The following is a 13,250-nucleotide window of genomic DNA, read 5'->3' as shown; positions in this document are numbered from 1 at the left end:
ATTTTCTCCCACTCAGATCTATTTCCTCATGTCGCTCTCTCTCTCAAAACAAGTGGAGCAACTGATGATCGTACAAGCCAGCAACATCAAGAACTTGGTGCGTAATGCCGTGCGGTCTGGGAGTGGGAGTGAGAGCTCGATTTGAGCTGTGACGGCCACCGCTGCCAGGGCCTTTCGACGAAATCTGCAGCGTGGCTGATACACCAGGACGCGTCTTCCATTGGCTTGGGATGTGGGAGCTTCAGCCTTCAACAGGCAACAACCAGTGGTGGATCAGGAATAGATTAAGGGGGGCTGAGTTTCTTTTTCCTATCCTTTCCTTTCTTCTTCCTCTCCTTCTTTCTCATTTTTTCTCTTAAAAATAGAAGGGGGGCTCAAGGAGGGACTCTATTGTTTGTGGGGGTCTAGGGGGACTGGAGCCTCCCTAGACCCACCTCTAGCTCCGCCCCTGGCAACAACCGATGCTAGGTGGTGGTTGGTGGCTAAGCTCAAATCAATTCGTTGCTAGCTATTGTAAATGTATTCACCGATTTATATTCCTTTCCCTTTTTAGATTTTCGGCTTAGGACACTTCGGCTTGAGCTTGAATAGGGGATAGCAGATACGGAGTAAGTTGGTAGGTAGATTTTGGATGCACTCATTCAGTATATCTGTACACAGGCCAAGTACTTGAATCATGAAAAGGTATGAATAAATTTATTTGTGGACTTGAGTTTGGGCGATTTTTAATGTTTCTTTGTGAAAATACTCTTTAGTTAGTACTATGCATGTAGCTATTAGATTTTGGATGACAATTTTGTATGCAAGAGTGAATAAATTTGCATGGCGAATGGTTTGTTTTCAGATCCTTCGGTTTCAGCTAGAAGTTGTAGAAAGAACTTTGATAGCTAATTAGGGGCGCCAAATAAAGACAATTTACAAAATCAACTCCAGAATCCCTGCGCTAGGAACCCTGACGAACCTAATAAGACATTTGACTACGTGATTGGAGGATGATTACTATAGCATCACTGTAGCCAATCATCAATTAATTATCGTCATTAGATTCGTCACGAAAAGTTACACTCATATGTAAAGAGGTTTTGCCAATAAACTTCATTTAGTACTATATACATATAAGATTCTTTTCTCGGCTTGCGTGTTCCAAAATCCCTAGAACGAACCCAAACAGTGCCGCCCTGCAATACTATAATTGGTACAAGTTTAATTTTATCTCACTATATATTGTTTGTCAACTATATATATGCAGTGGTTCATAGTGTATCATGGACGATTCAATTCAACCGTCCAAAACTATTGAACCGACGGTTCAACCGATATTTATTAGTTAGACCAATAAACCAGTGAATAGAAAACCTTACTGGTTCGATGACCGATCCGGTCATAATAACTATGCCTACACGCTATTCTACTTCCAGCAACTGTCACCGCTTGTCCCTTCCATCACGTGGAAGACCCATTTTCACGAGATCTGCAAGAGCCGCAGAGACCTTGTGCTAGGATTACTGCACTCGCCAGTGGCACACGACTGGCATCCCAGCGACTGGAAAGCGATATCCGCTGCCTCGTTGACCAACGGTGCCCTTTTTCACACGTACTTGCAGAGTAGTACTGTCGCACCCACGCCACGTCAGCTGGCACTCTCACTCCCCCACTGGCCACTCCCTGGTCCCTGCTCAGCTGAGCTCGGCCGCTCATGTCGCGGTCGAACAACTGGCCCGCGGACGCCAGGCTCCCGGCGCTCAAGTACCTGCTGCTCGACACTGTTAATGTAAACGAGATCGCGAGTAGGCAAATGATTCCCAAAGGAACCGAGAGAGATTTCCATTGATCAAATGAATCTATTTATACATGATGTGAATAGTAATTGATGCCTCTACGGAGCGCTTCTGGGAACCGTCACGCCGATCCGTCCGCGAGATGTGGGCAACCGCCTGCTGCCCGTGCGGATGAGATCAGAACGAACGTTTAGTTTGTAACACTCCCTCTTGATCGAATCCATCTTTGATCAATGAACTTACATTGTTCCTCAAAAACCCAATGGGAAAAAAGAGAAATATTTCCTTCTGATGATTACTCTATTAACTCAACGAGTTCAATAGAATAATCTATGTCTTCTGTATTTACATAAAAACCCTAATGGGGAAAACTAGAAATACTAACATATACTTGCATTAATATTGCCTCATTAAAATCTTTACTGAGAAAATCCCATGGAAAAAACTCATAAAGGGAAAAAGAGTACAATGTGATGCGTTCTAACAAGGCATACCACTTGGCTTCTCCCCATGAATCTTGCAAATCCCGAAGTCTTCTCATACCAATACCTCGAACACATTTCTCAAATGTTGAAGCAGGTAAAGACTTTGTGAACAAATCAGTAAGATATGGGGTTACTAGGTCCATAGAGATATGCGGTTACTAGGTCCATCAACTGCATAGATAGACATTTTTGTACTGCCAATGATATAAGATATCGGAACGTAATTCCACTCATAACTGGAGAATATGTTTCATTAAAATCAACTCCGGGTCTCTGCGTGAACCCTTGTGCTACTAGCCTTGATTTGTATCTCACCACCTCATTGTTTTTCATTCTGCTTCCGAACGAAAACCCATTAAAAACCCACAGGAAAGGTTTTAGGATGTGTAGGTATCACTGATGAGAATACCTCTCTCTTAGCAAGTGAGGCTAACTCCGCATCAATTGCCTCCTTCCATTTATTCCAATCTGAGCGCTTCCTGCACTCTGCCATGGACTTAGGTTCTGGATCTTTATAGGAATTCTCAACAATTGATTCGGAGAATTATATGTCGACAACTATAGCCTTATGATCATATGTCTCTCCAGTATCAAGATAATTTATGAAAATTTCTTGTACTCCTCTCGACGGTTAGTTATTTTCCAAAACGACTCCGTCAGGGCGTTCCGAAGTCCTGGCATCAGAAAATGTGTGCACTGTTGATGCGGGGTGTGGAATTTCCCTATCCACTTCACTTCTCTCAACTGACTGTTGAGTCACATTTGCTGGTATAGAAGAGGTATCCTTCCCTTTCCTATTGCGCTTACGAGAAGCCACACCTGCAGGAATTGTTGTACTTCTTCCACTCTTCCTAGAAGAAGGAAGTTGAATAGTTTTCTTTGGTACCTCTTTTCTTTCTGGCACATTCCTAGCGGGTATATAGGACTTTATGACGTCTTTACCAGCAGTAAATGCGTCTGGCAGATTATTTGCTATGTTTTGCAAATTCAGAATCCTTAGAACTTGTAGTTCTGATTCCTGAGTACGAGGATCCTCATTGGTGATGCCCTTTGCATCCCAGTTTATTTCCTGGCTTTTAGCGTGGTACTTAAATTCTTCCCCTAAAGCCGGGAAATGATCTTCATTGAAGATACTATCAGGGAACCGGACCGTGAGCAAATCTCCAGTCAGGGGCTCCAGGTATTTTTTGATCGACGGAGATATAAATCCCACATAGATCCCCATTTTCATGTGAGGCCCCATCGATGTTCGCTTGGGTGGTGAGATCAGTACGTACACAGCGCAACCAAATTTTCGTAGATGGGAAATACTTGGAGGATCACCTCGCACCATTTGCAGTGGGGAAGCTGTATGGTAAGCAGTTGGGCGTAGTTGTATCAAGTCTGCAGCGTGTAAAACTGCATGACCCCAACACGTTGTTGGTAGATTACAACCTTGCGATATTGGTCTAGCGATAAGCTTAATCCTCTTGATTAGAGCTCCTGCCAATCCATTCTGGGTGTGAACATATGGAGCCGAATGCTGTAGTTCAATTCCTTGTGCCATACAATAGTCATTGAAGGCATTTGATGTGAACTCTGCAACATTATCCATTCTTATGGACTTTATCGTATGTTCAGGATGATGCACTTTTAGTTTAATAACCTGAGCGATCAATCTAGTGAATGCATGGTTGCGTGTTGACAACAATGACACATGTGACCAACATGTAGAAGCGTCAATCAAAACCATAAAATACCTGAACGGTCCCGATAATGGTTGAATTGGTCCACATATGTCACCTTGGATACGCTCAAGGAATTTGAGAGGCTCTTCCTTAATTTTGATATACGACAGCCTCAAAATCAATTTCCCAGTTGCACACGAAGTGCACATGACATCCGAAGATTGTGGGAACTTAGCACTACTCAAATCATGACCAATCGAATTGCCTATGATTTTCCTCATCATCCCAACTCTGGGATGCCCAAGGCGATCATGCCAAACCTGGAATGCATTGACGTTCTAGAAAATCACCTTGTATGCAACATGCGGTACGTGCTTTATGTATGTATAGTACAATCCAGACGGGAGAGATAACACCTTCTCTAGTGTTTCTTTGCCTAATCCATTGTCCTTGGTGAATAAGAGGAACTCCTCTTTATTCTCTTCATGTGTCTCAACATGAATTCCATTATAACGGATATCTTTGTAGCTTAGGAGGGTACGAGTCGCATCAGGATATAACAATACTTCTTCGATTATTATCTGTGTACCCATTGGGAGTACAATAGTGGCTCGTCCAGAACCCACTATCGTAGCATCGCGTCCAGTGATGGTTAAAACATTTCCTTCTCTCTTGGTGAGAGTCTGAAAATATTTTATTTCCCTAAGCACAGTATTTGATGAACAACTATCCACCAAGCACATCTCTTCCTCCATCGGATCGATTCCCGTAGAAAATCTATATAATTTGCAGAATTTGAACATAAAAACTAATGCAAATATATAGAAACACATACGAATGTCATAAATATTGTAAACATAGTGCTAGTACAACCAAAGTAAGGATAACATCATGTCACAATATTACAAGCCCTGCAAATCAAATTATCCGAATATCTAACAACTAGGATAATGAATCTAGTTAAGATCCCCAAAGATGTCGTTGGACTCATACTCCACGATCATCTTGTCGTCACCCGAAGAAGTCTCCCCCTGATGGAGAGTCTTGGTCTCACTTGGTCCCGCTCCATTGGAGCCCGGGGCCGAAGTGCCAGCCTCATGCTCATGAGTGACAAAGTGTGCTTCATACTTCTTGCCTTGAGCCTTTTGCCCATTGCCCGTGGACTTCTGATATAGATCCACCAGATGCTGAGGGGTCTTGCATTTCTTAGCAAAGTGATCATAACAATCACACTTGAAGCAAGCCTTATTGCTGTTGTTGCTTTTGGGCTTAGAAATACCTTTCCTCTTGTTGTTGATGTTTCCCCGAGGCTTACGGAACTTCTTCCGCTTACCATCATAATGGTTTCTAGGACGACTGCTAGAGCCATCCTTTCCAGTTCTTTGAGTGACATGCACTTCAGGCAGAGGAGCAGTACCCGGAGGGCGCTGCTATTAGTTCCAAACAGTGAGCTCATGATTTTTCTCTGCCTGACGCAAAGTCTGTATCAGATTTGTGTAGACTGTGAAACCCTTCTCACGGTACTGCTGAGTGATGAGTCGCTCTGATGGAAGCATTGTGGACAATGTCTTCTCAATCTTATCAGCATCAGAGGGTTCCTTCTCACAGAACTTGAGTTTCTGGCTTATCTTATGAACATCATGGTTGTATGCATCCACGGATTTGAAATCCTGGATGCGCAATTGGTTCCACTCATAGGAAGCCTCAGAATAGACAATCGTCTTTTGCTGTTCATACCTTTGTTTCAGGGAGTCCCACAACCTCAGTGGGTCCATCTCCAATATGTACTCAAACTTTAAGTCTTGGTGAATATGGTTCCTTAAAATATATAAGGCCCCATACTTCACTGTCTCTGGTATAGGTGGATCATTTGCACCAGGTGGAGTCAAACACTTGTACTGTCCACGGGTCGATAGATTGACCTTGATGTCCGTTGCCCATTGAGGAAAGTTGGACCCATCGAGTGCGAGAACCTCGAACTCTTTGGCTGTCATCTTCCTACAAAATTCAATGCCAAATATAAATTATTTGGCATAAACAATGCAATTATCTATGCAAATTCAATGGACTTGAATTACAGTAATAAATTCCAATGTGAATTCAACAAATTTGAATTCCAGCAATTAATTCTCAACTCAATTTGGAATAATTATGATGGCAGTCATCAGTATAGAGTAGACCTTATAACTCAAAATTCAAAATTGGATATATGCACATTGAGGATAGTCACTATATAGAACATAGTGTGTAGATCCCGCAGTAGTATAGATATACTACCTTGTGTATGACCAATTTGAAAAGAATCAAGGTAATCTCTAATTTGATGTAGGCCAATACGAATTCAATTTCCAAATTGAATTCGTGGTAATCACCAAAATGGTGTAGATCAGTTGTCCAAATTCTATGTTGGAATCTCACTTGGAAATTGTTGGTGTCTCTTATGCTCAACCTGAATAGGTATTCTGCAAGCGCACAGAATTCACCGGTGTAGCACTTCACATTGGAGTATTCCAGGGTATCGTGAAATCCTCAGGGAAGCACTATGGTAAAGTATGTTGTAAATTGTAGTGACAACCCTTACTGAAGTTATCGACCGACTAATTCAGCAGGGGTAAGCCAGATAACTGATGAGATAAATGGCCAAACTATGACCGTATGACACACAGGAGATTCTATACCTTAGAGTGGTAGCAGCTGGGAGGACAATGAGCGAGAAAGGACTCCTAAAACACTTCTAAACTACTGAGCTAGCCTCACTAGAACTAGTCTAAGGTTCTAACTTAATGTCGGAACCAGGCGCTTACTTCGGCGGCCTAAGCGAAGGGCGCAGACAGGGATGAGAAGGGGCCCAACATACTTTTGGCAATCCTACTACTATGAAAACACCCGAACGTGGTGGATTACGAGGGACGGACAAGGCTGTCACCACTTGCCGCCTACCACAGTGGTACCGTGGGGTGGAACACAATTTCTAGCTAGCACTGAGTCAGACACCACGCCTGCTCTCGGTACTAGGATTTCTCTTGAGGCCTTCAAGAGAAATCCCCCTCAACCTAGTGAACTAACTTAAGTTACACTAGTACGGGTGAGAAAACCCGTAAGACTAACTTTGACAAACAAGAAAGGGAACTTAAACTAAACTAGAGGTAAAAACTTACTCCCGCAGACTAGTACTAGTACTTGGGAAGATAAATACTTGCAGAAAGTAAAACTGACTCAAGTAAATAAAGAAGATTGCTTATATTAAAATTAGTCAAAGGAAAAGATATAAGAGCTTTACCGAGCTCCGATGACGACTCCGGATCCCCGAGACAAGCTCGACTCGACTCTAACTCCCAACTACTAACCTACTCTAGACTAGAGAAGAGAGAATTGCTCCTTTGAGTGTGTCTTTACAAGTGAGGGGGAGAGTGCTATTTATAGGCTTCCAAAGTCGGTAGAAGGCCGGTAATTCTGTTAGCGCCAGGTGCACGCAACTGTAGAGGCGGTGCTTAACTTCCACGTGAAGCCGGGAGCCGAGTCTCTGCAAGGTGGGACCGGGTGGCCCTCCCTAGGCCGGCCAGCCTAGGGGTGTGCCATCTGGCCACCGACCTCTCGTGGACGGCTCCTGATCTCTTCTGGACGTCGGTTCTCTGGGTGGTTTCCTCAGATGCTTCCATCTTGGACCCTCGGCCCTCCGCTTCGCCGACGTTGCACAACAACACTCCACATTGCTTCTGGAAAGGGTGGTTTCCCCATTTGACGATCTTGGCACTGATATGTGGGCTGTTAAGTTGAACCTTGTGCCTTCCGGGTCCACCGACAGGATATGAAATGTTCGCCTTGTTCTAGAACCTGATGAACATGTCACATTGCTCCAGTGAAAAGTATTGGACCCATGTATGTGGAGGTGTCAGGCCGGTCGGCACGAAATGTGCGGGGCGGCCGGGATTTTCTCTAATTTCGACCATCTTTGGACAGTGGATTCCTGCAAGCACAACTCATCCAAAACTTGTGAAACTTATTACAATCAAATAAAATATGCATGGAACATGGTGCAATACTCAATTTATTCCCGAGAAGTTGACGGTCAAAACATGAGATTATGGCCGTCAACAGAAATAGTCACTATGTAGAAACATAGCGTAGATTCCTCCTCGTGTATGACCAACATATAAGAAAATGAATCAATTATTTCAAAATAGAGAATCAATATATTGCATTGTATGAAGCATAACAAATGGACCATAACAATAATTTACAAGGTAATATTAAAATGACATGGTAATGAACCAAACTTGAGTACAAAACACATATTTACAATCACAATGACAAACATGAACAATACTTTAACAATAACTAGAACAGGAGAACTGTAGATTCAGAAAAACATATAAATTAAATAAAGATAACTAGAACGAGTAGTTGTAGCCGAGTCATCGAGCAGGGTAGTCTCCCGGGTTCGGGGTCCCCACTCGGCAGGGAGGTACGTAGATCTACCTCCGTCAAGCCCCCGAGCGCCGGAGGGCCGAGTCGAACTTTTTTGGTATGTGAGCGAAGTCCTTCGGTGCTCTTGATAATTGTCCATCGTGATTCTTGATCCAGAACGGGATGCGCCCCTGGGCGCACCCGTTGGGTGTAGCCCCCGAGCCTCAGAAGGCTTCGGAGAAGCTTTTCGAGGGTCAAAGAAATGATCTTTAACTCGTCTGTCCAAATGTCCGAATATCAAGTTGTTATTTTCATTACACTGCCCCCCTGAGGATATCAGTGCCTGGTCACCCTGAGGTCGCCACAGTGATCGAACCTGACTCGGCAACCCTGACCCTAGAGGCCTGGGTTAAGTCTCTGAGACTTTCCAAGTAGTCCAAACATCTAGGCCCTGAAGCCTTAGGTAAGTCACGAAGACGCACCAGGTCGTGGATGGCGCCCAGCCCCTGACAGGGTCACTGGCGGAGTCACGAAGACGCGCTGAGTCGTCACGGCATCCGGGCCCTGAGGCCCTGGCTGGGTCGCGGAGACACGCCGGTTAGTAGGCGGCACCCAGCCCTCGAGCAGGGTAGCTGGCGGAGTCACGGAGACGCGCCGAGTCGTCACGGCGTCCGGGCCCTGAGGCCCTGGCTGAGTCACGGAGACACGCCGGGTAGTAGGCGGCACCTAGCCCCCGAGCAGGGTAGCTGGCGGAGTCACAGAGATGCGCCGAGTCATCACGGCGTCCGAGCCCTGAGGCCCTGGCGGGGTCGCAGAGACACGCTGGGTAGTAGGCGGCTCCCAGCTCCCAAGCAGGGTAGCTGGTGGAGTCACGGAGACACGCCGAGTCGTCACAGCGTCCGGGCCCTGAGGCCCCGGCTGGGTCGCGGAGACACACCGGGTAGTAGGCGGCACCCAGCCCCCGAGCAGGGTAGCTGGCGGAGTCACGGAGACGTGCCGAGTCATTTCTAGGAATATTTGAAGAATATTCACATCAGGGTGAAAGCCAACTATTATTCTCCGCGCGGATCTATCGCGGCTGACAGGGGAGCGGGGTTGTCAGAAGCAACGGTAAAAAGGAAAGTTACCGTTTATACCACCTTATCCGCCGTGAGATCGTCGGCCTGATCAAATCTGGCCGTTAATTTCAGATCTGCCCGCTGTTGGGGACTCCGATATTTAAACAGGAGAGGCGGCGCGGAGCGGCCACCCTGTTCCCAAGCGCTCCAGAGCTTTCCGCCGCCTTAGCCAACTCGGCAAGCTTCCAGAGCTCTCGGCCTTCATCTTCCTCATGACTTCCTCCCCTCGCCTAGGCTTCACCGCCATCGCCATGGCCGCCTCGCCCTCTACATCTGCGTCCTCGACTTCGGGGAGCTCCGGAGAGGCCCCGCCGCCGTCGTCGTCCAGGCAGAAGTGCTCACTCCAAGAGAGCGACATCCAGGACCTTGTGGAGCGCGACCTGCTCCCGGAGAAGCAGATCTCCAGGTGGTGGTGCTGCTACGGGGAAGAGTTCCCGTCGGAGGACACGAACCAGATGGTCGTGTTCAAGTCCTTCTATGAGAAGGGCTTCGCACTGCCCGTGGGGGCGTTTTTCCACGGGCTTCTCCATTTCTACGGGCTCGAGGTAACTCATCTCAAGCCAAATTCAATTGCACAGATCACCATCTTCATCCACCTCTGCGAGGGGTACTTTGGGATCGCTCCCCACTTTAATCTGTGGCGGGCTCTGTACCGCCTCAAGGGGCACCCGTGCAATGTTCGCCGGAACATTGTGGGGGAAGGCCGCCTTCTCGCTGCGCCAGGGGAGCGTCTACCCCAACTTCGAGCTCTGCGACACCAACAAGGGGTGGGTGCGGGAATGGTTTGTGGTGGCAAACCCGGCGCCCTGCCTCCCGGCGCGCACCGGCCATGCGCCGAAGTACAAGGCGTGCTGGGAGGAGAGCCGCCAACCACCGAGGAGATAGCACAGGTGGAGCGCCTCCTCAAAGAGATCGCCGACTTGTCGGCGCAGGGCCTGACGGGGGCCGCGGTGGCCATGTCCTTCTGCAGACGGCTCACACAGCCGATCTATGAGAGGGTCCACCCGGCCTTCGAGTATTGGGGTCATCGGGACCCAACCCGGGGAAACGAATGCAAGGCTCCCCAGGACGAGATCACGAACCGGGTCGCCCGCATCATGGCGGGGCAGATCCGGGACAAGGGCTGTCCCAAGGCCCACTGTCTGAAGCGGCCAAACGACGCCGTAAGTCTTCTTGAACTTTGCTGAGTTGTTCTGTTCACTTCGAGTTGCTTCCTCTGTTTTTACTCTGTTTTTCCGAGCGCACCCGTTGGGTTGTATAACAACTCGGTAATTTTGCCGGCCAAGGTCTTGGAGTACTGGTCCCCCGCTCCTCTACCTGAGAGGGACCCTGGGAAGGATGCCGACGCCCCTACTGAGCTGCGCGAGCCGGCGGAGGAGAAGGCCGAGTTCTCCTCCGACTCCTTCGTGGGGAGTGAACCAGATGTGGAGATCACCGGAGCCTCGGGGCCGCCGCCATTGGCCGCCCTGAGGAGGAAGATGCGCCGCACCGTCAGGAAGATCCAGCTGTCGAAGGCTGGGTTGGCGGTGGCGCAACAGTCGTTGAGGTGCTCGACCCGGACACTGCTGAGGTGGGGTCAGCATCTGTCGGCCCCCAGGTCGAGAAGGAAGTGGCCCAGGTGGTAGGCCAACTACGCTGGGAGGAGACGCCCCCACGCACTGGCTCTGAGACTCCGCCGGCCGTGCAGCTGAGGCTGAAGTTCCCGCTACGTCACAGCGGCGGGTAAGCTCTGCAATCTTGATCCCGTTCTGTCTTGATTTCTGTTTCATGGAGTCGTTCTTAGTGCCCTTGTTGTTGGTGTAGGAGGGCGACGCTCAGCGGCGCCAAGAGGAAGGTTGAGGAGTCATCCAATGAGGGTGGCTCTAGTGATGCCGCGATGCTTCCTCGCCGTGGGTGAGCCCGACAAAGAGCCACGCCCACCGCGAGGAGGAGGAGAAGGAGGAGGAGGCCAGCTATAGGGTCTCCCCCTCCCCATGATGTGGGGGTGCAGGATCCGCCCCACGATGAAGGGGTGGTGGGCGTGGAGGTTAGGGCCTTGGAAGTCCCGGCCATTGAGGTGGTCAGGACCATGGAGGTCCTAGCCATCGAGGTGGAGAGGACCCGAGCCAGGCCCACCGAGGGGGTCAGGCCCCCGGCGGCAAAGGTGGAGGCTGAGGAAGACGAGACACTCGGCAGCCACATGGTCGTGTGCGCCAAATTGACCCATGAATGGGTCGAGGTAAGTCCCCTGCCTCGCTCCGTTTTTTAAGCCGACTTGTTTTTGCAGGCGCTGTCTTGTAACGCATAGTTGTTTGTCAGGCTCTCGTAGACATGTCAGAGCAGGCTACCCAGGAGCTGGCCAAGGGGAGTGCCGCCATCGGTCGGGTGACGGGGCTCGAGGCCAGGGTGGCTGAGCTGGAAGCGCGGAGCCGCCATCTGGAGGCCGACAAGGCCAAGGCCGAGGATGCTCTACGCAAGGAGAAGCGCGGTATGTAGTCGGAGGCATGTTTGCTGAGTTCTTTGCGCGCTTGTTTGTCTCTGACTTGCTTTTGGTTAGAGCTGGAGGCCTGCACCAAGGCCAACGAGGAGCTGCAGAAGCTCCGAGAGGTGGCCGAATCATGGGAGGTCACCACCGAGGAGAAGCTTCGCCTGGAGCGGGAGGCTCAGCGAGGTACGACCCGTAGATCATACGCTATGTTTTTTCTGTCATGTTCTTCGGCTTGGGCTGACCCAGTCGGGTGCTTTTTGCAGAAACGGAGGATCAGGTGGCACAGGGCCGGGTGACGCTAGATCGCCTGAGCAGGCCGCGGGAGGTGCTGCTTGGGGCTTTCGAGAGCCTGGCTGAGAGGCTAGAGGTGTCCCGCGGCCGGCTGGAGGCCTGCATCAGGGGAGCTGCAAAGGATGCAGTGCAGCATACCCTGGGTCTTGTGAAGACCCACCTCCCAGAAGCGGATCTTGATCCGGTGGGAGACAGTGTCCCCGAGGACTGTTTTGACGCCGAGTGGGAGGCCAACCACACCGCCGACCTGGAGATCGCCGAGCTCGTCGTGGCCGAGCTGTAGGCTGCCGGTCTCCAGGAGGTTTTGCTGCAAGGAAAGTTGGTCAGAGTGGACCAGCTAAGGACATTATTTATGTAAATAATGCTTTAATTTTATTTGATGTTAATGTTATGCCCACGGTCCGGGTTCTTTTCTGAATTTGCCGAGTAGGTGGAAAGCGATCTCTGAGCCCTTTGATTAGCGCTTGAGAGCAGATCATCAATGTGCGCATTTGGTCAGGGTGACACAAAGTGGTTCCTGAACGTACTTGGCTGTGTTCAGTAAAGACGAACCGGGTTGTTCCTGTCCGACTGGTCGAACTCCGAGTGGGGGCTGGGTGGGTGGCCGGAACACAGCCCCCGAGCGTGTTAAAAATGACTCGGTAAAGAACGAAGAGTAAGTAGAATGCAATATTCAGAATATAACAAACTTTATTGAATGAGTAGATGGGTACATAACTTTGCATTTCCTACGCTTCTACGGATAGAAGCGACGCAGGTGTTCGATATTCCATGGGGAAGACAGCTTGTGAGCACCGGTGGTCGACTGGATTCATCACAGAACTAGGTCGCCGACATTGAAGTCGCGCTCGTGAACGTTGCGATCATGGTAGTGCCGGAGCTGCTATTCATATCTCGCATGCTGGATGGAGGTCGTCAGGCGGTGCTCCTGTGCCGAGTCGATGTCGGTGCATCGAACTGCTTCGGCTTCGTTCTCGTCGTAGTTCTGGATGCGCGGAGCACCAAAAGCTATGTCCGATGGCAAGACTGTGTCAGAA

This window comes from Panicum virgatum, chromosome 4N (genome assembly GCF_016808335.1).
Source record: "Panicum virgatum strain AP13 chromosome 4N, P.virgatum_v5, whole genome shotgun sequence".
In the NCBI taxonomy this organism is placed as follows: Eukaryota; Viridiplantae; Streptophyta; class Magnoliopsida; order Poales; family Poaceae; genus Panicum; species Panicum virgatum.
Note: the sequence above shows the minus strand (reverse complement) of the source record.